This window comes from Columba livia, chromosome 5 (assembly GCF_036013475.1).
Source record: "Columba livia isolate bColLiv1 breed racing homer chromosome 5, bColLiv1.pat.W.v2, whole genome shotgun sequence".
NCBI lineage: Eukaryota > Metazoa > Chordata > Aves > Columbiformes > Columbidae > Columba > Columba livia.
Window position 1 is genome coordinate 9,241,804 of NC_088606.1, and position 21,515 is coordinate 9,263,318.

The 21,515-nt window shown below is 43.5% G+C and overlaps 1 protein-coding gene across 1 annotated transcript in view; it reads left to right on the forward strand.

The window, feature by feature from the left end:
• Window positions 1-233: 233 nt before the first annotated feature.
• Window positions 234-21,515, forward strand: part of GPR132 (G protein-coupled receptor 132) — an 85,896-nt gene continuing 64,614 nt past the window's right edge. Inside the window, exon 1 of the mRNA XM_065063296.1 lies at window positions 234-567. The gene's annotated coding sequence lies outside the window, so the exon portion shown is untranslated. The remainder of the gene's footprint in view (window positions 568-21,515) is intronic.

Here is a 21,515-nt window from a genome sequence, read left to right on the forward strand (position 1 = left end):
TTGTGTGCATCAAGTCATTCATTAAGAAATTATTATATTCATGTAAGACATTGTCTGGGAAGCATTAACAGTTATTAATGAGGATGTTATGCACTATTATCCTGAACTTTTATTCAGTATAACACTGGCAAATTCTCCCAGAAGGGTCACGATCAGTGCTTGAGCAATAAGTGGAAGTGCAACAAGAAAAGTGGTGCAACAGTTGTACATGGCAGTGTTGCCACACCCCCTTTTGACTCTTGACTTTAGCTCACTGAGGGTCAAAGTGATTACTGTGTTTGAGGTTCAAAACTGTTTTTTCCTCAGATTGGAAAGCAAGGACCTGGATTTTTTTGCCTTCTTCTGCAGTAGTGGGTTGCTGGTTGCCTGCTGGCATCATGGAGGAGCAACTCATGCAAGCCCTTCTCTGCCACTGATGAGGCATCAGACAACAACAGGATCAGTCTATTCTGTTCCCAGACTTTTGGCCAAGACTCTATATCTTGAAAGGACTGAGATATTTTGCCCAGCCAAGTCACCAGACTCAGTACTTGGGTGAAATCTGATGGTCTGTGATTGCCAAGCCAGGTAAGAAAAACTAATACCCACTTCTGACTTCTAGCTGCATCATGCACTGGGTCCATGTTGCTCTGTGTGGTGCCCCACAGCACCTGGACCATGGTCACTTTTGGGGTGCACAGAGGGGCACCTGGGGCTGGGCCACTCAGAAGTGGCACAGCCGAGGGGACAGGTCAGGGGACAGCTGGGGAGGCTGTGGGAAGGCTCATCACAAGGGGAAGGTGCTGGGCACAGCTGGAGCCAATCCCCTGACACATCCTCACGAGGGTTCCCGAGAGCCTGAGGATGCTGTGCTTTGACATCTCACCTAAGGCTTCCCCAGGTGAGCTTGACCAGGTTTCAGAGTTGTTCTCAAACTGCTGAAGTGCTCATGTATCTTCAGGGTGTGCAATGAACTCTCTCTATGGCTAACTCCTACCAACATCTGCGGTGGTTTTTACACATTTCCTTTTCCCAGTGCTGCCTCTTCCTTCTGTCTCCTCTCCCCTGCTGCAACCATGGACCCGTCCCCACCACCCAGCTCCTGCAACGGGCTCCAGCTGAGCTGTTTTGGGAGGAGAAGCAGCCCCCAGGGCAGCTTGGGATGTTCTGTAGCTCCCTCCTCAGACATTAGCGTGACTGCCAATGTGTATCGCTTGCAGAGCACCACTCACAAGGGAAACATCTCACGTGTTCTCCTTGGCTTCTCTGTATTCCCAGTCACAGCAATTACCCAGCTGCTTTTTGGCCTTCATTTGTCATAAGCTGCTGTGCCTCAAGTGAGCTCTTATTAGCACTTCCTTCTCTGAAAAGCAGTGACTGCAAAATAAGCCAAGGGTCATTTCCCTTCCCTTGAGACCAGGAGACGTCCTGGCTTTTAAATCAGGCTCCATAAATTTCAAGGCTTAGCATCTCATGTGTTTTGCCTAGAGAGGGGTGGAGGTTCCCTGAAAATAGTGAGGAAAAGAAACTCTTCAGATATGACAGTGCATTGCTTGGGCAAGTGTTTAAAAGGTGCCTGAGACAAATGACAGTACAGACCAGTGAAAAAGCAATCATTCATTTATACTAACTGTGTGAAATCATTCAGAAGAAGAAGTGGAAGAAGGAAGTTACCATTCTCTATTTCTTGCATCATCTTTAGTTGCATATCTTCCTGCAGGGTTGGGCATCAGCAGGTAGGGTTGCTAAATATCAACCAGCAAAGCATGATGCCAGTAAATAAAATGCTGTTATTGAAAATCAACAAAAATATGCCATGCTATGTGTGATAAATAATATTTTTAGACTGTAATACTCCTGATATTTGCAATGCTCACTGTGCACTTTGAAATAAGGATTTAGTCTCATGTCAGAAACTTCTACAGGTCCATAGAAACTCCAAGCTTCCCAGCACATAAACAGCCTTCACAGCACTGCCCTTGGGTTTCTCTAACCCACGCTGATTCTTTTTGCAAGGGATTCCAGCAGGAAAAGCTGTTGGAGAACAAGGTGGCCCCTAACAAGCACTATCAGGAGCATGTGTTAGTGGAGTGATGCAACAGAGAGGTCAAGAGCTGCAATGGCTGGCTGCTTTCAGTGGTAAACATGATATTTGCACCTCAGCATGTTCTGGTCCTGTGTTTACATCCCAAGACCAGAAAAAAGGTTGCACCAAGAAGTTCCTTTCTGCCCCTTCCCTTTCAGGATGAGGGTCAGAACCAGTAGCTGGAGGTATTTACCCTCACCAAGGCAGCACAGCTGGCCCAGAAGCAACCAAAGGTCCATTCCAAGGCTCAGCATTGTTTCTTGGTTAAAGCCAATATATTCTCCAAGTCCCACAGATGCTAGTACTAGCTTTGCTTTTCCCCATCAAACCAGTGCCTTTTCTTGTGTCTCAGGTTTAATTTCCTCTCTACAGACGCAATGATGGTGTTGTAACAAGCTGCGTATTCAGGAAGGCTCATGGCCCAAAGAAGTCCAACCTTTCCATATCCATGAGCTCCTCAGAGAGATTTTCACACAGCCCAAAGCTGCAATACAGCCCACCTACCACAGAGAAGCAGCTCATGTGTAGAAGACAAGGGTTCGTTTAAGGCTCTTTCAGTTCATAAATGGTGGACAACTTGCACAACTGTGACAGGGCAGTAGTCTGATTGTTTCATCCTCAGGCTGGGATTAGACCACCAACACCTCATCCACCAATGCAACCCACAAGGTGGGTATGTGGGGTGGTCCTAGCACAGAAGCCACAGCTGAACACAAGCTGTGTGTGGCATACAGGCCCACTTCTGCCTCCTGAAAATCCAAGCATTGCTCAGGGTACGGAGCAACCTACGCAGGGAGGAAACCTGTTGTCATCTCTGGCAACTGACAGGGCAATGGGTGATGGTGCACCACAGAGACAGGGAGAAGCCAGGGAATAAGAAGAATATAATTTCTTGATTTCTATGCTGTAATTAAGAAAGGTTGTGTTTTTCGTTTTCACGTGCCTCAACTCCCACCAGCTGCATGCACCCACCCACAGCATGTGTGCCGTGTTTTCATTACAGCTGTAGCCTTAGGTAGCATGGAACCGAGGCCAAGCATACATTAGTAAAATTAGAAGAAACATCATCTGACGGGTCTGGACGGTGCTGTGGGCAGAGCATATTTGGCAAGACTCTGCTTCCTTCGCAATCCAGCCCAAAGACATTCCCTGATCCTATCTGAACAGGGACTGAACTTGTAAAACGAGTCCCAGCTTGTGAGCTGTGAGTCAGGGATGTCTTAAACACTGCCTCAGCATCCAACACCAACAAGCTCTTTTTATCTTGTTCATCCTGCTTAAATAAGTGCAAGGCCTCATGTTAATAGAGCAGCCTTGAGGGCTGCAAGGCATAGGTCTGTTTTTTCACACCTTCCAGCATTTGTCCCTTTGTATTTTTGACCCATTATTCTCCTCTTCTCTGGCTCAGCTAATGTGACTCTGTACTGCTCATAGAGTGATTTAAAACCTGCATCTGCTCCATATGGACATGTTTATGTTCCTCAGTGGTGATCCATGAGGCTATACTGACTTCAATGCATTTCTCCATGTAGCAGCCTTTGAAGGATGTGAGTCTGTGCTTAAAATTGAGTATAATTTCCAACTTCTTTTGAGTAGGAACCTGTGGAATACCCTGTGGCACCCTTCCATCATATCTGAGAAAGATTATTCAGAAATATTGCATTTGGGAACCACTTGCTGAAAAATGTTGATGAAAAACATCAGATTAGAGGAAGACAGGACCTATACTAATCTCTTCGAGAAAATTCCACCTGTCAATGCTCTTGCAATGGTTCGAGCTATCCTTGCCCAAGTTTCTGGAGCTCAGTGAGAAATACAGTGAAGAAAAATGACTGAAAAGCTGCATTTACTTCGTTACTAGAAAATGAAAAGAGAAAATATGATTTATATGCGAAGTAAAGGAATTTAAGGCAGAAGTTTGTATTGACAGAGAGTAGAAAGCATGGAGTTTTGTTCAAAAACAAAGTAATAGAGACAAAAGGCTGATGCAAAGGGACTACATGGGATGTGTCTGATACTTTGATAGTCTTGATTTATCTTACCTCAAAAACAGGCAAATGTCATAGAAAATAAATAAGTCCTGGATGGTAATAAACTAATTGCAGTACTCTGAAAGAGAAAGAGAGCAACACTCCCACGTATCACAGATACACCACGAGGTACCATATTCTCATGTACCAAGAAAGACATGTTCAAATCTAGATTTCTAAGAAGGGAAGAGAAGGATCAGAGCAGAAGAGAAAATAAAGGCAGCTCAACACTAACTTTCATCTTAAATATATTTTGCTCCTTTTCCACAACACAGCATAATGCAGTCTTCATGCTCCTTTTCTCACCTTCCTTTCATTTTGAAGTATCACTCATTACTCTTTACATGTCAGTACTCTTCACTAACAGCACAACACACATTCCTTTAACAAACAACACCATTCCTCTCTCATGGGTTTAGGATGAGTTATTTCAGAGATCTCATTCAAGGACCTTAAATATACTGGCTTTACAGCTAATTTACTTGCAAGTGCTTGAGCCAGATCTTTGATGTTTCATTTGAGTTCAGGGCACAGTAGAGAATACATTAAAATAAGCAAGAGGTGGTGGTTTTGTTCTATTACCAGAAGTCAGGGTGAGACCCAGAAGAGGAAGGGAAGGGGATTGCCAAAGGTTTCCGTTGGATACTTATTCTTTCCACGGTTTGTAAATCTGTCCTGTAACACTCGTAATCCCTCCTCCTGCAGGGGAGTACGATATCACCAAAATCTTCATGATCTCCTGCAAACAGAGGCTTTAATGCAGTCCTTTGTTTATTGTTTCTGCAAATCTTTCATCTTCTAGGAGAAAAAAAGGGTCAATTCTTCTCTGGAGCCTGAAGGCTCAGGGAAGTTATCCAGTGTCCTCTCCTGCTCTGTCTCCCATCCAGCATTTCAACAGATGTGGACTGGTTCATATCCAGACACCACCTCACTGGTTGTGCAAGGGAATGGAGAGCTGGAGGCTATGGCTAGTCAACCACAATAACTGGGCTTTAAGTTGATGTCCGTATGGCACTGAAAGCAGCCTCTTGATTTTCCTGAAGGCCATCTGAGCTGTTTGTTGCCCAAGGGTCTCCTCTGTAATGTTGCGCACAGGACCTAGGGTCTCCCTGCATCTTTGCCAGGACCCTAAGTTTGTGGCTGCAGAGGTATGTGGGGCCTGGGCACCCCTCCTTGGCACTCTATGGCTATGCTTGGACATGTGTCCTGCAGGAGGGAGGCAACCTGGTCCTGAGAGCAGCCTTGGGAATACCCTTAGCCAACAGTGTCAACGTCATCCAAGATGGTAGGGTTCAGGAGGCTGAACCGATCTGCTCCTGTCTCCCCACCCTTGCAGGAGCTGAGGAAAGTGCAGAAATGCTCCATCACAGTCCTTTTGTCTGGTCTGACCTGAGATACGGCAGGAGCTTTCTCATCCAGTGCCACCTGAAAGCAAGAAGGACACTGTCCCACTCCATCCTTGATGGAATGTACAGGGAATTATTCACATCCATTCACAACCATTCTGCAAGGGTGCCCTGTTAGACGTGCTGCCTACTTTCTGTTTCAGCTAATGATGGTACTTACATCTTTCAGCATGCAGGTAAACCCATCATTGTCTCTAACTGTTTCAAGGTGACCAGAGATAGTAGTGTCTAATGTGCATATGTAGAAAGGAGAAGACACTCTTAAAAAAAAATAAATAAATAATAAATCCTACACATGTCATTTTAAAGGAAAAGAATGTGGGAGAATAGGAAGGAAAGGCTGGAAAGAAATGAAAGCAAGTCACATATAAGTAAGCAGAGGAAATGCACAGCAAGATAGTTGTGGTGCTAAAATGGGAGGAGTTTACTGAACAGAGAAATTACCCTGTGGCATCTACAGAGATTAGTAATGTGGCCAGGAAATAACATAATTAAACTGGAATAATGTAAGCTAACAACACTCAGAAAAAAAATATCCCTGAAGGAAGGACTCTCAGAAGTGGACATGTAAGGAAGGGCTGGGAGGTGATACAGGAGGACAATATGGATGTAACTTTTGGCAGCCAACTTGGATTACAAAAGACCCATGCCATTCTCAATGGGCATCACACTAGCCTGCCTGGCTTAGATACAGCTGGAAGGTTTCTGTTAATTTCTTGTCATCTCATTGCCAAACACTGTAAAATCAGAGGCCTCAAAGAAGAGTAGAGACATGACCAGATCATTTGGTGTGGGTTTCATCTGTGAAGATTAAGTGATGCTTAGATATAAGCTTGCGAAGAGATAAGAAAATAGCAGACATGAGTCTACAAGCATCTGAAGGATGTAGGCAGGGTCACATAAATGTGCTTGGAGAGAAAGAAAAAAGGACGTGATAAGAAGAAGGGAAAATTCCCTATGAGTATTGACAAGATTCAGATATAGGGTATTAGACCAAAATAAAATTATCTTTCATGGGACCTTTCAAACAGCAGAAAATGTTCTGTACATGCAGACTTGTTTATATAGGGTAAAAGATAATAGTTGCAGCTCAGACTTTTAAGACTCAATGCTTCTTGATGAAAGGTGAATTTTAAAAGTGAGATGATCTCTCCTGTGGATACAGTGAGCTGAAAAAATCATCACCTATTTCAGTTTCCTAATTTCCTTTAAAAACAGTATGTTCAACGAACAGTCAAAGAAAAGCCAAGAAGCCGACAGGTAAATTAGCAAAATCATTAAAGAAATAGCAAAGAAATATTAAGAGCACAATGCATTCAAATCAGCACAGAGGGACAGATGGTACATACCCAAGGGTATTAAAGGAATTAGCTGAAAAACTCTTAGGCCCTTTTATCCATTATATTCAAGTGCTCCTGAAGAACTGAGGAAGCCCTGACGACTGGCAGAGGGAAAACATCACACTCCTTTTCCAAAATGAGAATTATAGATCAAGTAACTTAACATCGTTTCCAGGTGAAACTTGGTCTCTACTAATCAGAAACTATTCGTAGATGTTCTGCAGGAAGAACAAAACAAAAACATGTTACACAAAAAGACAGGTCACATTAAGAAAAGCAGTGGCATCCATGTGATTGACTATGGCCAGATTATACTCACAGTGTTGATGGGAGGAGGAAATCCACAGGGTGTGTGTGTTGGGTGGGGACAGTGAAGAATAAGCAGCTGCCTATCCATCATGTGGGATGGAGTATACACCATAGCAGGCCATGCTGGAGGGATGAGAAGGAGAATACAGTCCCTTGAGTCACTCAATAGATTTGCCCTTAAGGGTTTAACTCACTGACAAGATAACTGGTTGTACAGAGAGCTCCTTGATTTCAGTAAATTATTTTATTCAGTTTCTTCAGACATAATATTCCTGTGGATCCTGATCCATCGCTAAAGGATTCCATGCAGACTCAGTTGACTTCAACAGTGGTTGGAATGAGCCCGAACCAGAACATTAAAGATGTAGGGTGGTTATGGAGAATAATAATGAAAGAGATTAAAATCTGCCCCTACAATAGAAAGTGGATTATGCTTGTAAATATTGTCATGTTCAGCTGGGGTCCTCAGGGACTCCTGCTGTGTTGGACATTATATTCATCTGCAGTAGCATCGAGGAAGGAGAAGAAAAGTACATCAATCATACTCAAAGATAACACCCAGCTGGAGCTTGAATTGCAAATCATTTATTAGAAGCACCATCCTAAAGGGATTTCAGTAAATGAAGAGTGGGATGTAATGGGAATACCAATAAATTGAACAAACCTATGTGCAGAAACATCCACAGAGTAACAACGCTCGCAAAAGAGAGGTCAAGACAGTAAGCCAGAGGCTGTGGAAAGTAGTAATTCAGTAAATAGCCTTGGATGCAAACGTTGATTGAATACTACAACTGACAATTTGTTTTAAAAAAGCCCAGATCAATCCACTTTTGAAGTGCTAATAGCAATACCACTTGGGGCAGGGCCTACTGAAAAGAGTGCAGACAAACAGGTAATGTTATAGATTAACTGGTGTACACAAGAGAGTGGAAGGAATGACCTATTTACTAGGAAGATCAAAGGAAATAAACACATACTTAGCCTGGAAAAAAAGGGAGGCAGCAAGGTATAGTCTGATATAGAGACAAACCTTCCCATGAAGCAATGTCACTGAGTGGGAGGCAGAACCAGGGTTCATCAGTTAGCCATGGTGGGGATGCACGCATGGGGCCCCACTCACACTGGGAAAGGGAGTGATCATCTGATGACTTGACAAGATCTTCAGCAGGATTATCTTGGAAAGGTCTCCATTGTCCGGAAGAACGGGGTTTAAAACCACCATACATGCTGGTCCTGTGTTTGGTTCTCAGCCTGCACGGAGATAACAGTTGGCTGCCTCTAAGTTCACGATATGTTTACAGATAAATTTTCAGAAATGTTCCTTGGGTCAGTAGAGATGAAAATTGAAGTAAAATCAACAGAGCTTGAATACTGGGAAAGTGTCACAACGAGCAGAAGGAAAGTCTCTGCAGAAGAGGTGGAAAATCCCACCTGCATAGGGTAAGATCACTCCAGGTGTGTACAACCATGGATGAGCAAGACAAAAGTGTGGTAGGTAAAGAAAAAAGCATGAATTATCACACGGAGAAGCCCAGTCCCAGCATGAGGATTGCAAATGTTCTTTGCAGTGGTGTTATTTATTCGTCTTTCTTGGAGAATAGTCCACATGGGACAGAGGAGAGAGAAATCTCACATACTTCTTGATATCCCTGTGGTAGTATCATGGTTCACCATTGTGGAAACTGAGAGAAAGCTACCCTGCATTGCCACACCTCAAGGCCTTAACTCCTGTTAGCTCACAACCTCAACTAGACTTTCACCACAGGTGGGAGATTAATGCTACACTTGAATCCCAGTTTGTCCACTATCTCTCAGTGTCTCTGCTTCCTTTGTGGACATTACCACCCAATCTGGGAAAAGATGAAAGAATATATTGGGAATTTCAGTGATTACCTTACAATACAACTGGACCCCTTGTTTCACCTGTGACCCCATTTCTCTGTGTTGGCTGCCCACTGATTTCTGGTTGGGATTCACAGTACAGGTTATGATCCATAAACCTCAAAAAGCACATAGCTAGACAATTCTTCCTCATTTTCATACATGTCTTCTCTGAGCCTTTATTAAAGCAAGGGTTTCAGGAGCCTATGGCAGGATGTGTCTGCAGCAGGTCCTCTTCTCTTGAGTTTGCACTGATAGTGACACTATTCATTCTTATCCGACCTTCACCAGAAGCAGCAGCTGGCAGGTCTTCACCTCGCTGCTCAGGCAGCTTTGCCCTCAGTAGGCTAAGGAATTCCTGGCAATTCTTCTGGGTGGAAAGGCTTTCGCTATACGTAAGCGATATGAAATCTGCCTACATGTTTGGGAGGGTGACAGCGTGTTATAATCATATGGCATCACTTGAGTGCCCATAACAGTGACTGTAGCAACACTAACGGAAGCTCTGAGGGAAGGGAATGACAAATCACTCCCACCACTTGATTCATGTGGGTTGCTGCTTAAATACAGGTTGAAGCAGACGCTGAAGTCATGGGTATCTGTGGGCTGCTGAGTTTCTAACTTGATGTTTTGTGGGGCTATGCCTATCAAAATATTTGGGATCTGCTCATCTCTGGTTACTGTGCTGGCTTCAGAAGCATTGTTTGGCTACACAGAAGCCATAGTACCATCTTGCTCAAGTGCTGTCTGAGTTAGAAACATTTTGAACATGGTTATCAGGGAAAGACTGTAGAATCCTAGAATCACTTTGGTTGTTAGAGACACTCAGAGTCATCGAGTCCAACCATAACCTAACTCTAGCACTAAACCATGTCCCTAAGAACCTCATTTAAATGCCTTTTAAACACCTCCAGGGATAATGACTCTACCGATTCCCTGGGCAGCCTGTTCCAATGCCTGACAACCCTTTCTGGGAAGAATTTTTTCCTATTATCCAATCTGAACCTCCCCTGGCACAACTTGAGGCCAGTTCCTTTCATCTTATCACTTGCTACTTGGGAGAAGAGACCAACACCCTCCATGCTACAACCTCCTTTCAGGTGGTTGTAGAGGGTGATGAGGTCTCCCCTCAGCCTCCTTGTCTCAAGCTAAAGAGCTCCAGTTCCCTCAACTACTCCTCATAAGATTCTGCTCCAGGACCCTCACAAACACCATGTGTGCAAAATAACTATGAGCTGTTGAAAATATCTTTTAAGGGGAATTGACTCCAAGGCTCCATGGCTGATATTTTGACTGGAAAATGTGGTGCATACATAAGCATTGTTTCAGAGAAGCAATCACAAAGAGAATATGCAGATATGTGAACAATTGTTGGATTTGGGGCTAGTCATCAACGACCAAAAAATGATTATGTTTTCAAAGGAAATGTTACATTGTCTTATCTTCACATTGCATCCACTTTGGTTTTACTAAATGATAGGAAGTCCCAGCTCGTGGTTGAGCTGGTGGGACAAGTAGTCCAGGGTCAGTTCCCAGTTCTAGCCCAGACTTCCTAAACTCAAGTTATTTAATTGTCCTACCCTTATGTCCAACAGTTCCTTACCAGGAGATAAGGATAATATTACCTTTCTCTACCCTTCTTCCATTTCTATTAAATAATGGGAGGAGCTGGAGAAAAGACTTAATATAAAGACGCAGAAGCCCCTGCACAGTGGAACACCTGATCTTGATTGAGGATGCATACATTAGTGTATCTTAAATGAATTTCATCTGTCCCACCATATTTTCTTATACAAAGGAAGACTATTTCAGGAAACAACTGTTACAGAGTACGGCTAAGTAGATATTACACAGGTCTGTTTCTCTGATTTAAAAAGATATATGTATCTGTCTAGGTGTGGGGAATGTGTTAGAGACTGGGTGGTTTACAAAGGGGCCAAGACTTGTGATGAAGAGCTTATTGTGACTGAAAGGCTGAAGACTAGCAGTTTGTTTTCATGGAAAGGATCCCAGAACTGGTTATTATTCACTGTATGTCTGTGCCATGAAAGGGTAACACATATAATTAAAACTAATGTAGGTATTGGATCAAACCATGCAAGTCTATTTTAATTCATAGTATAATATCTATTCTGTGTTTTGCAAGCAAAAGTGTAAGGTATACTGTTTTCCAAATCATGGTGAATCAATGATAGGCCATTTAAAACTGCCTATTCAGGTGAGTGGTTATCCCCTTGTCTTCTTTGAAATTTATGATCTTCCTTCCTGCCTTTAATTGTCCTAGTTTTCCTGAGGAAATCAAAACATAATGGTACTAGCCAGCCACTTTGCTGTACATAATGCATATTATTTGCCTTTTAAATTTAATGTTTCTACCTCTCTAAGGCTAATAGCACAGCATTTGTGTGCTGTGGACCCAGTCAGTGCTGGTGGTGGTGAGCAGGCTCTGCTGCCTGGTTGGGTTGTTTGGCTTTTTCTCCAAAGTGTCTGAAGACACTTAGGGCTACATCCAGGCCTGAAGTCATCTCATACAACCTCAGAAGTCTGAAAGGCAAGAGCTATATCTATGTTAGGCACTGTAGTGTCTGCAGAGCAACTCTGCAAATGGCTCTTCCACAGTTGTTGTAAGATCATGGAGAATATCCAATGTTGCCAGCAGGGCAGGGCAACTAACCCTTCTTGTTGGAGAACTTTTCACAATGATATGGTCTGGTAAGAAAGAAAATTCTGCAAGAGTGCAAAGGGGTTCACACGTAGCTGCCCCTGCACCTCTCGAATCTAAGGTTCAACAGCCCTGGAATTTATACAGTTACAAGGAAACAGCCTGATAGTGATCTATGGAGCCTGTCTTTCAAATCCATAAACAGAAGCCTAAAGTATGTGCATAGGTATCTGCTGTGCCTTTGTATTCATCCTTCTCCAGGGACTGAGCTGCAGAGAATATCTCTCCTACATCTCCTGCAAGCTAATAGGGAAGGAAATTTTAAAATTTCAGTTTCAGTGTTTCTTACTCATGCCTGCAAGAGTCTATTTGAATAAAAGGGATGGAAGGGGAGGTGTTAGTGTTTGCAAACCAGGAGTTCTTGGCTATATTGATGTCCTGCTTTCAATTTATGCTTGCTACATATTGCTTTCTGTTTCTTTTCTTAACAGTCGTAACTGACCTGACACAGACCACGCTGAAACTTGTGGGTTTTGGAGCAGGTCTATGCATGGAAATGCTGGGTATATTGCCAAGGAATGAGATTTTCAGTTAAGCTGGGGAAGCCATGCCAAATTTTGAACTGCGTCAATATTACTTCAATTGATGGAATACCTTTTAACATTATGTGCCATCTGAATTTTTCACTCAATCTAACTTAATCTTCCTTCACAATCCCTGTAGCAATAGGAGGGTCATATTTTATAAAAAAACCCACAGACTTACTTTGCATTTATAGATGAGACTAATCTTTACAATAATGCTTTCACCACTGCAGCTTCGTTAAAGAAGTAAAAGGACGTAAGGGGAACACGGTTGGAAATATTGATTTATTTTCTTTAGATAGCCAAAAGCTGAATCACTACAAAACATGCACTGTGCAATTAAACCTGCTGCCAAGAGAGAGTAAGAAAACAGACGCCTCTCCCATGTTTATCTGTGCCATCCTTTCATAGTGTCTATTCTACAAACAGCACCATTTGTGCATTGGAGCATCAAAAAATTTGCAGATTGAAAACTCATGTAAAGCAAAGGTGAGACAGACCCTGGCTCAGTAAAGTTCCCCGGGTTACACTGATGTCCTGTTGAGGTTACTTTGCTGAACATGGGTGTGCTAAACATAATCAGTACTTCCACAGGTAGATGGGACAATTCACAGTGACCAGTCTATTTGCAAAGCATAACCACTGTGGCCACTGAATACTAGTTTCTTCAAATTTGTCAACTCTCTGAATCACAACACTTTGTACATATGAGCAGTAGCATTTCAGTTGCAAAAGCAAGTCCTGCCAGGACGAGCATTTCTGTTGGCTCATTTAAAATTTGTTTTGCCTAAACACCCATGTGGCAATGCAACATTCACTTTCTACTCATTTCCTCCAAAAGGTCATGACAATGAGTGTTAAGTAAGATGTGAAGTGATATTAGTAAGATTTAATTTATTATTACTGTCCATAGGACACAGATGCAAGTTAATACACCTCCTTCTACCCTACAGTAAGATATAAATTGTTTTCAAAATATCCTAAATGGAATGTCTTCCTGGAGTCTCTGCTGCTCCCGTATGTTGCTTTTAAATATCAGATGAGTTTTTCCAATTGGTTTCAACATCTTATGCTGTGGCCAGCTGATGTAAGTTGGCACAGGTTCTTTCTACTATTGGATTTATGTCAGTTTATAGCGGCTGAGATTACAGCACAGTTCATGTTTAAAATATACTTCTCATCTTTTTAATGTTTTCTTGAACAATGCAGTGAAGTCACCTGTTCTATCTCAGTTTCTGTCCTCAGTAAAGTGTATGGGTAAAAGTTAATATCTTGAGGAAGATAAAAGAGAACAGGGGCTGTCACCCACTCAATCTTTAAGGCATATATTATTTATAAAGTCATCATGTGAAAGACTGACATTCCATAAGACTAGTGAGGTAGAAGAACATAATTTACCATTTTAAGTGGATCTGAAAACAGTACTAAATTCATGGCATTGAAACAAATCTTTTTGGCTTCAACTCTGGTGCTGCTTAAATTATTCACTGTAAACATATGACCATACTGATTTAACACATTGTTGTTCTTTGTGATTTTCTTGAATGAGATTACCTTGATTTACAGCCTGTTCAAAGCAGTTTTGCCTATTAAAAACTTGCAAATATTCACCTTGGGCTGCATAAAGACACTACTGATACTAATAGTGATACTACTAAAGATACTAATTCCTTCCCTTGAAGTGTCCATCTGGTTATACCAGAAAGAAGTATGTGGACATTGATCTCAAGCCCCCATATAAAACACTGCTTCACAGAGCTTTGTACTTGCCTGGAGTTGCCTTGTTCCAGCAGTGCCTTGTGTGGTCTCTCATCTCTGCACCCTGATGTTCCCCATGGGATGTTGGGAGCCACGAGGGCCTGTCAGGGACTAACGATGTTTTGGGATGGAGCAGCTAACTCTTATGTGTTCTTCCCCACCCTGGGTTCACATTGCCCGGGTGCTTTTGGGATGGTTGCTGATACCATGAGTGAAACCAAGCATTGTGAGCATGGCTTTCAATGAGGACTGTGAGCTGGCCTAAGCAGAGGCTGAAACGGACCTTTCCTGAATGTTTCCCAGCTGCAGGAGTGGTGTTCCAGTACAGCAAAAGCCCTTTCCTCACTGAGCCAACCCCAGCACTGGGCAGTGCAGTATAAACCCGCAGTGAGGTATATTTGACATGCCACCGACCTTGGCACTGCAGAGATTTGCCATTGCCCAGCTCAGCTGTACAGCACTTGTTCTGTGTGCTAAGGGAGCCTATGGGTATCCATCGCTGCTCTTTGGCCCCACAGCCAGCCACAGTCTATACAGGGATTACGCTCAGCTGGGTTGTTCTTTAATGTGTTCTGTTTACTGAATTAACAGGAAACATGGACAGTAACTGGGTACCTCAATAAAACCAGAAGTATTGAACAAGAACATAAAGCAAATGTGAGGTGATGAAACTGAAGTATGAATAAAGATGGGTGTTGCCAAAGTGGAAAGTGGTTTACTTGACTAAATGTCCCTCCTACTGAAAATTCAATCATTGTGAGAAAACTGTCATTTGGGTTCATGACAATGGATGTCCCAGGGTGGTGTGGCCATGAGGTACACAGCTTCACTCGTGCAACAGAAAGGCTGTCTCACAGCTGTTGTGCTCCTAGGGTCGACAGTGTCTCCTAAGTTCAGACTCCCTTTTTGGATGCTTCCTGAGAGCCTCAGAAACTGTGTCTGCCACAGACCCCTTCTTGTGCACCCAGGCATCACCCCAGCATTTCCTGGAGGATCTTACTTCTTCTGTCTCCCATGCAGAGAAGTACCTGCCACTATGGGACTTTCCCTGCCTTCAGAATGTAAAATTTGGATTTTTTTTTTTTTTTCAAGCATTTTTCTTAATGCAGAAACATTTAGATCTCTGTCCCATTCTTGATATCTTTAAAAGTCTGTTTTGAAACATTCAGCTCAAGTCAGGGGTTTGTGAGAGTTAAGTGTACGAGTGAAACAGAACTGATACACATTTCTGTTTCTATCTTTCTATACCCTCAGCTTGTCTGCCAGGCAGTGCACTTGCTGCTTTTTGAATTTTCTGGTGATATCTGAAATCAGCTGAAGTGTGAGAGGGAAAGCAAGAAGGATGCCACTTGGGAATTACTGATTTCAACATGAGCACGTTGCTCTGCTGCTTTTATGCAGCAATAAAATAAAGCTTAAAGGTCACCTCTGCGCATGCCATTTTCAGCGTGTTGGGGAAAATATATTTTTACATATATAAAGCAAAGCAAGCTCTGGGAGGCTGCCAGCTCCCTCTAGATGACATAAAACTGCTAGTGCCTGGAAAGAATAAGTTAAAACCTCAGAGCTGTGTGAAATAGTAAAATGCAGGGCACAGACTTGAGTACTAAAACTCTTCTCCAGAGCAGTTTGAGGATACCTGTGTGCAAGGTCATACTGCTTTCAGCTGTCCCATTAAACATCCCTCTTGCCAGAATCTACAATATAAAAAGCTTTCGGTAAGTTTTGGGCTGATTGTCCAGTCCAGAGGCATTTAAACACGACATTTTTGACCTGAAGGAATCATCACTTACCAAGTGACGCTAAATGTCAACACAAACTCAAATGTGAGTAGTAGCATCGGTATCCATAACCTCGAACACTGATGAAACTCCCAGCACCCACTGCATAAAATGTTCCTCCTCAAGGTCCAAGTCGAGCCCATGAGACGTTTGAACTTGATCCTGTTCTGGTTTCAGACAGTTTGGTTGTGTTGCAGCCGTCAGCAATTCTGCTGGTCTGCACCAGCTGGACACATCTCCCTGGCCAATGATCTTTGCAGTGTGTTGCACCCAGCAACTGGCAAATATTCAGTGGTTTTTCTGTTGCTTGTGTTGCTCCTAATGGAACTCCTAAGTAACCTAATTGGTAATTCACGTTTTAATGAGCTCCTTATTATAGGGTTAATAATCTGCATTGTTTTGTGTGGTTCTAACCATTAGCAGCTTGATGTTAAACGTCTTTAATTTGTTTTGATGCACATCTGTTGACTTAGTACCTCGAAAAGTAAATGGTTCAGTGCAGATTTGATCAGGAACGAATGTGGAATATGCCCTTGAGGTCCTAAATGCAGGCAGCAACTCTCCCACTATCTGCTCCTTTTCAATTTGCCTTATTAAGACTTTTGTGAGACCCAGCAGGATGTGTTTTTCCAATATGATGCTCCACAAAGTTGACCTGCCACTGCAGTAATTGGTGCCATGCTATCGTAACCCAACAGGCTGTTTTCAAAGCACCTCCCTAGGTGTTCAGCTTAAGGAATGAATTGGTACTGCCACCTTGGGAAAAAAAGAAAATCAGAAAAAAAAAGAGAGAAATCTGAAAAGGGACCTGAATGGGTGGGGGAGGAGGAGGAGGAGGAGGACTGGTTCCCAGGGATTTCACACATAACTTCTGTTGCTATGGCAATCACTCTGTCTGTCTTTACTTGCTCAGAGCAACAGCTTCATCTGGAGCTGCACAGTCAGGCAATTTCGATAGTTCTCATTTGGGAGCGTGGGGGATGAAAACCAGGGATGCTTTCTCCAAAAAAAGTGATGCGATGGTGTGATAGAGAGAGAAGAAGAGTTTGCAAACATGCATTAACCTGGTCCCTGGTCTTGCCAGGGTTTCATTTGCGGCATGCTTGCATATGGCATCCAGCACAACCACCACCTGAGCTTCTGCTGGAGCTTCTAGGCTGAGCCATGGTAGATATAAGCAAAAAAGGTTTGGGTCGTGGAAGTGAGAATTCAGCAATCACAGCCTCCAGCATATGGAGGAACTACAAAACATGCCTTGATTCCAAACATCTCTTTTATGCACTCTCAAACCAGCAGAACGGGAGAAAGTGTTGAATCACAGATACTGTCCTTGGCAAAACACCGTCTCACCCACAAATTGCTTATAACGCTAATAGAAACATGGCACAGACAAGAATCTGTGGTAAGAGTGATTCACTGGAAATGACATATTTATATAGCACCTCTCAGCATCATATTATGGCAGCTCTGCTTCTGCAGGGTCTGATCCTAGAGGTGCTGCCGCACTCTAGACCTTGAGGATGTACTCAGCCTTCACGCTCTGCTTAACCATGGCCTGTCCAAATATCAGAACCACCCAAAGTGTCCCCTCCAACAGGCTATCAAGTGGCTCACTTCCCTTGAATTTCATTTGTGCTTCAAGACCCTTAATGCCTGCAGAACAAGAGGGGAGCAGCTCAAGTCCAGTCTGCAAAGGAATAATCTTGCCCCTGCAGAAAGTATTTTCACTGGGGTAAAACTGAACAAAAACTCCGTACCTTCCCGCACCCTTTTCACCGTGTGACTTCAGGAAACTGTTCCCTCGTGATGAAAAGTTCCTGCAATAATGTACCCTGAGGTGTTGGGTTTTAAGCTTTTCCAGCAAACAAGACATGTCCTGCTTAAACAAGTGTACTCTCTAGGGCACAGTTTGCCAAGTGCTAGGATTCAGAATTGGAGAATTGATTTTTTTTTTTCTAAATTGAGCTGGATCACGTCTTTGTAAGAAAATACTATCTTGGCACAGCCTGGATAGAAAAACAGAGATAATGCCAGTTGCGTGTTAACTTTTCAACTGGCATGTATTTTGTTGTTTAGAGTTGGTATTAGTGGGATGTGATCTTCTCTCTGGTGCCAGAGAGGTTAATGTAACTGTCATTACAAGCATTTGAGTTAGGCAACACATATCTCAGTTTAAATCACGCTTCACATGTGCACTTAACGTATTGAAAGCATTTAGGATTTCAATCCACACTTCCTCTTCCAAGTCAAGGCTTCTTTCAGCTCCTCTGAATACTTTTTAAAGAAATTGAACTAAGTGGATAGACTGTTTGATATGATTTCCAGCATGTAGAGCAGTGAAAAACTCTGCATCATGAGCATCACGCCCAGCGTGTCTTGCTCTGAGCACCCTGCCATCCTCCCCTGAACTCCCTTTGCCATCAGAAATGGTACAGAGGAGCTTCTGCTCCCTTTTCCTGCATCTTCTAGAAACATTTCCTGATCCCACCTGCCCTGGTGTCTACTTTTATACGGAAAAAATGTGTGATGTCCTCTCATGTTCTGGTCGCTGATGTGTAGCACCATCGGGAAGGGAGCATCTGATCAGGAGCAGCCTCTATCAGAAAGCCCTGCTCAGGAAAAACACCAGGCAATGCAGAGAAAGGTTTGTTTTGTCAGGGACACACGGCTCCCCTGCTTTCTGCTGTCTGGAGTCATGTGAATCTCCCACACTTTCTGCAGCAGGGTGGGTTTTTTACCTGGCTGTTGAAATATTCCACTTAAACAAATGGGTTCCTAACAGGGTTGCCTCCCCACTACAAGAGCGAGGAGTAGTAGGACCTATCTGAAGTGAACTGCCTGCAACCGTGTTTGTCTTTGAGAAAAATCTCACTTTTTCCAGAGGGCTCCCCCAGCCTGGAAGCCTGGAGATAAGGAGAAGAAGATAAAGGCTGCACTGCGGGGCTGTTTGCGTTGGAAGAGACAATAAAGTTGATGATAGTAAATGCTGAGTGTATGAGACTGAATGGATGGATGGAAAATTACCGAGATATTATACGCTGCTTTATCTTGGGAATTCAGCAAGCAAATGTGATTTTTAGCCCGGCATGATATGATATTAGCTGAGCTGCATCCTAAGATACACGGGAGAATGGCTGGCCTCTCTCTTTTGCCAGCCTCTGGTCTTCTCAGGGGTCTTTCCAGAGTGCTTCATACCATGGACAGTGGGCTGCCTGGGGCACTAGCACATCCACCAGGGACCACCAGGCTGTTGGGAATCGTGTCCTACCTGTGCCACCCCGGGAAAGTCATGCAGCCCTGTTCCTCACCTCCTTTTGGTTTTTATCTCAGTCCTTTTGGGGTTCTCAGCCTTCATCTGCCTGTCAGTCACTCTGTGTTAATTTATTTTTTTAAGAGTTAACAGCACTTCCCTTCCCACAGCCGTGTTGTGTAGATAAATAGGGGGTGCCTGAGGGTGTATACTCCAAGGCTTTCTGACAGAGTAAATCTAAGGCTGGCACTGGGAGTTGGAGATGGCTGCTGGGGCAGCAGAACAAGAGAGTGGACTACTCTTAAAACAACATCCAAGCCAAGGAACAAATGAGTGAGACACTTCCCAACCATCTGAATCCTTCCTAATCCTTACCCAGTGCTTACAGCTGCCAGAGAAAGTCTTCATGGAGCACTGACTGATGGAATGGAGGCACAAGGAGACTTTCTTTCCTCCAGCCTGTGTGTTGCTGTGTCACACCAGAAACCTCTGCAACAGTGAGAGGAATTCTTCTTTTCAAGATTCATAAAAACAGAAGGCTGCTGACGTAGCTTAGCTGGAATTAGGGTGGAGCCTTCATGGTTCCTTTATATTTTTCCCTTCCTCCTCCTCTCCCCCCCTGCTCATTTCAGCAAGTCCCAGCAGGGGCTGGAGGGCAGGAGTAGGACCAGGTTGCATGTGGAGTCCAAAGGACACACCTTGGACCTTTCCAGGGAACTGACCACAGCCTGTGGGTCTTCTGCACCCAGCAACTAGGTCTGGTCCTGGTTAGCGCCCACACAAAGCTGAGCTTCACTCTTCCAGATTTGAAATGGAGGAAAGGTCTGTGGAGGAAAGGTCCGTGACCAGCTCAACAGCGACCTGCACCTTTCTCCTTCACTGAGTTTCTTGCAGAAACATGCCAAGCACTGCAGGGAATACAGCTTTGTTTTGATTTACATATAGTGTTTCCAAATGCAAGATATTAGGTCTTGAAGCACAGGGGGAATGGAAAGGGCAGGAATAAATGCATGGGCTACATTCCTCTGAGACATAAAGAAACTGGGGTCACCAGGAATTGATTTGCCCCATTGCCTTCTAATTTGAATTGGATTTTTTTTTTTCTTTCACAGAAAGGCACATCATTTCCAGAAGTAGATACAGAGATTTTCAGATATGAACTTCAGAGGTTCTGGTGTGGTTCCCAGTTTAACCTCTGGTGCCTGAGTAAAGAGCCCCTGTATCCAGGCTGCACGGGAAAACAAAGACAATTTAGCATCTCCCAGCAGTATGTCAGTGCTCTCTTCAGTCAATGGTGCAGAGCTTTCCTGCCTGACATGCCATTTCTTCACAAGCCTGGAATCTGACATGGCTTTAAAAAGGACAAAAATAATACAGATGTGCATTCCAGGCATCATTCCCACATGAACCAACAAGGACCAAATTAGCCTGGATTTACACCAGCACAATAGGTCAGCCCAGAAGTGAGAAGAGAGCTCAGTGTACACCCAGGAGCCCAGGCGCACTCTCCCAATACCTCTGCATGTCTTGGATGAAAGTATGAAAGAGATGGGGAAAGATCCTGAGCAGCCCCTGTTGACATGGTCTTCTCTGCAGTGGCAGCCGCTGCCTCAGTTTCCCCATTCCCAGGGTGGTCTGGAAGGAGGTTTTGGTTAATCCTGTGCTGTGTCTATGGAGAGAAGGTTGTCCTGTCTTTTTACATCTCACAGGTAACTGGAAGGCTGGGAGAGGGTCCCACCACCTCAGCTAGTAATCAAAGGGCAGTGCTTGTACATCTCACATCATTTCACCACCCACATGAGTCTGCTTTTCACTACAGGCTGCCCTGCATATTGACCCTGCAAACTGGGGGTCAACAGCAGCTTTGTGATGTATATGTATATGTATATGTATATGTATATGTATATGTATATGTATATGTATATGTATATGTATATGTATATGTATATCTATATCTATATCTATATCTATATCTATATCTATATCTATATCTATATCTATATCTATATCTATATCTATATACATATACATATACATATACATATACATATACATATACATATACATATACATATACATATCCTACAGAGATTACTGGGCCAGAGCCTTAGCTGGCATAAAGCTGTGCAAATCCAATAGGGCCAGCTGTTGTATGCCAGAAAATCCGACTCCGTGTGACTGAGGGTGAAAATCTTATTGGGAGGGAACCACCAGCAACATTTTGTCACATTGCTAGTAAAACTGAGCAAATAACTTGTGCTTAATCATCCAATCAAGCAGTCACATCGTTGCTCACAAAGCCAGCATGGGATGGACAAGTGCTCTCCTCCTGATCCCCAAATCTACACTGGGACAAAGGCTGTCCATGCATGATTCCCTCTTTCCCCAATTCACCAGGGAAGGACCCCCTCCAGGAGGCTGGAGATGAGAGAAGCACTGCTTTGGGGTT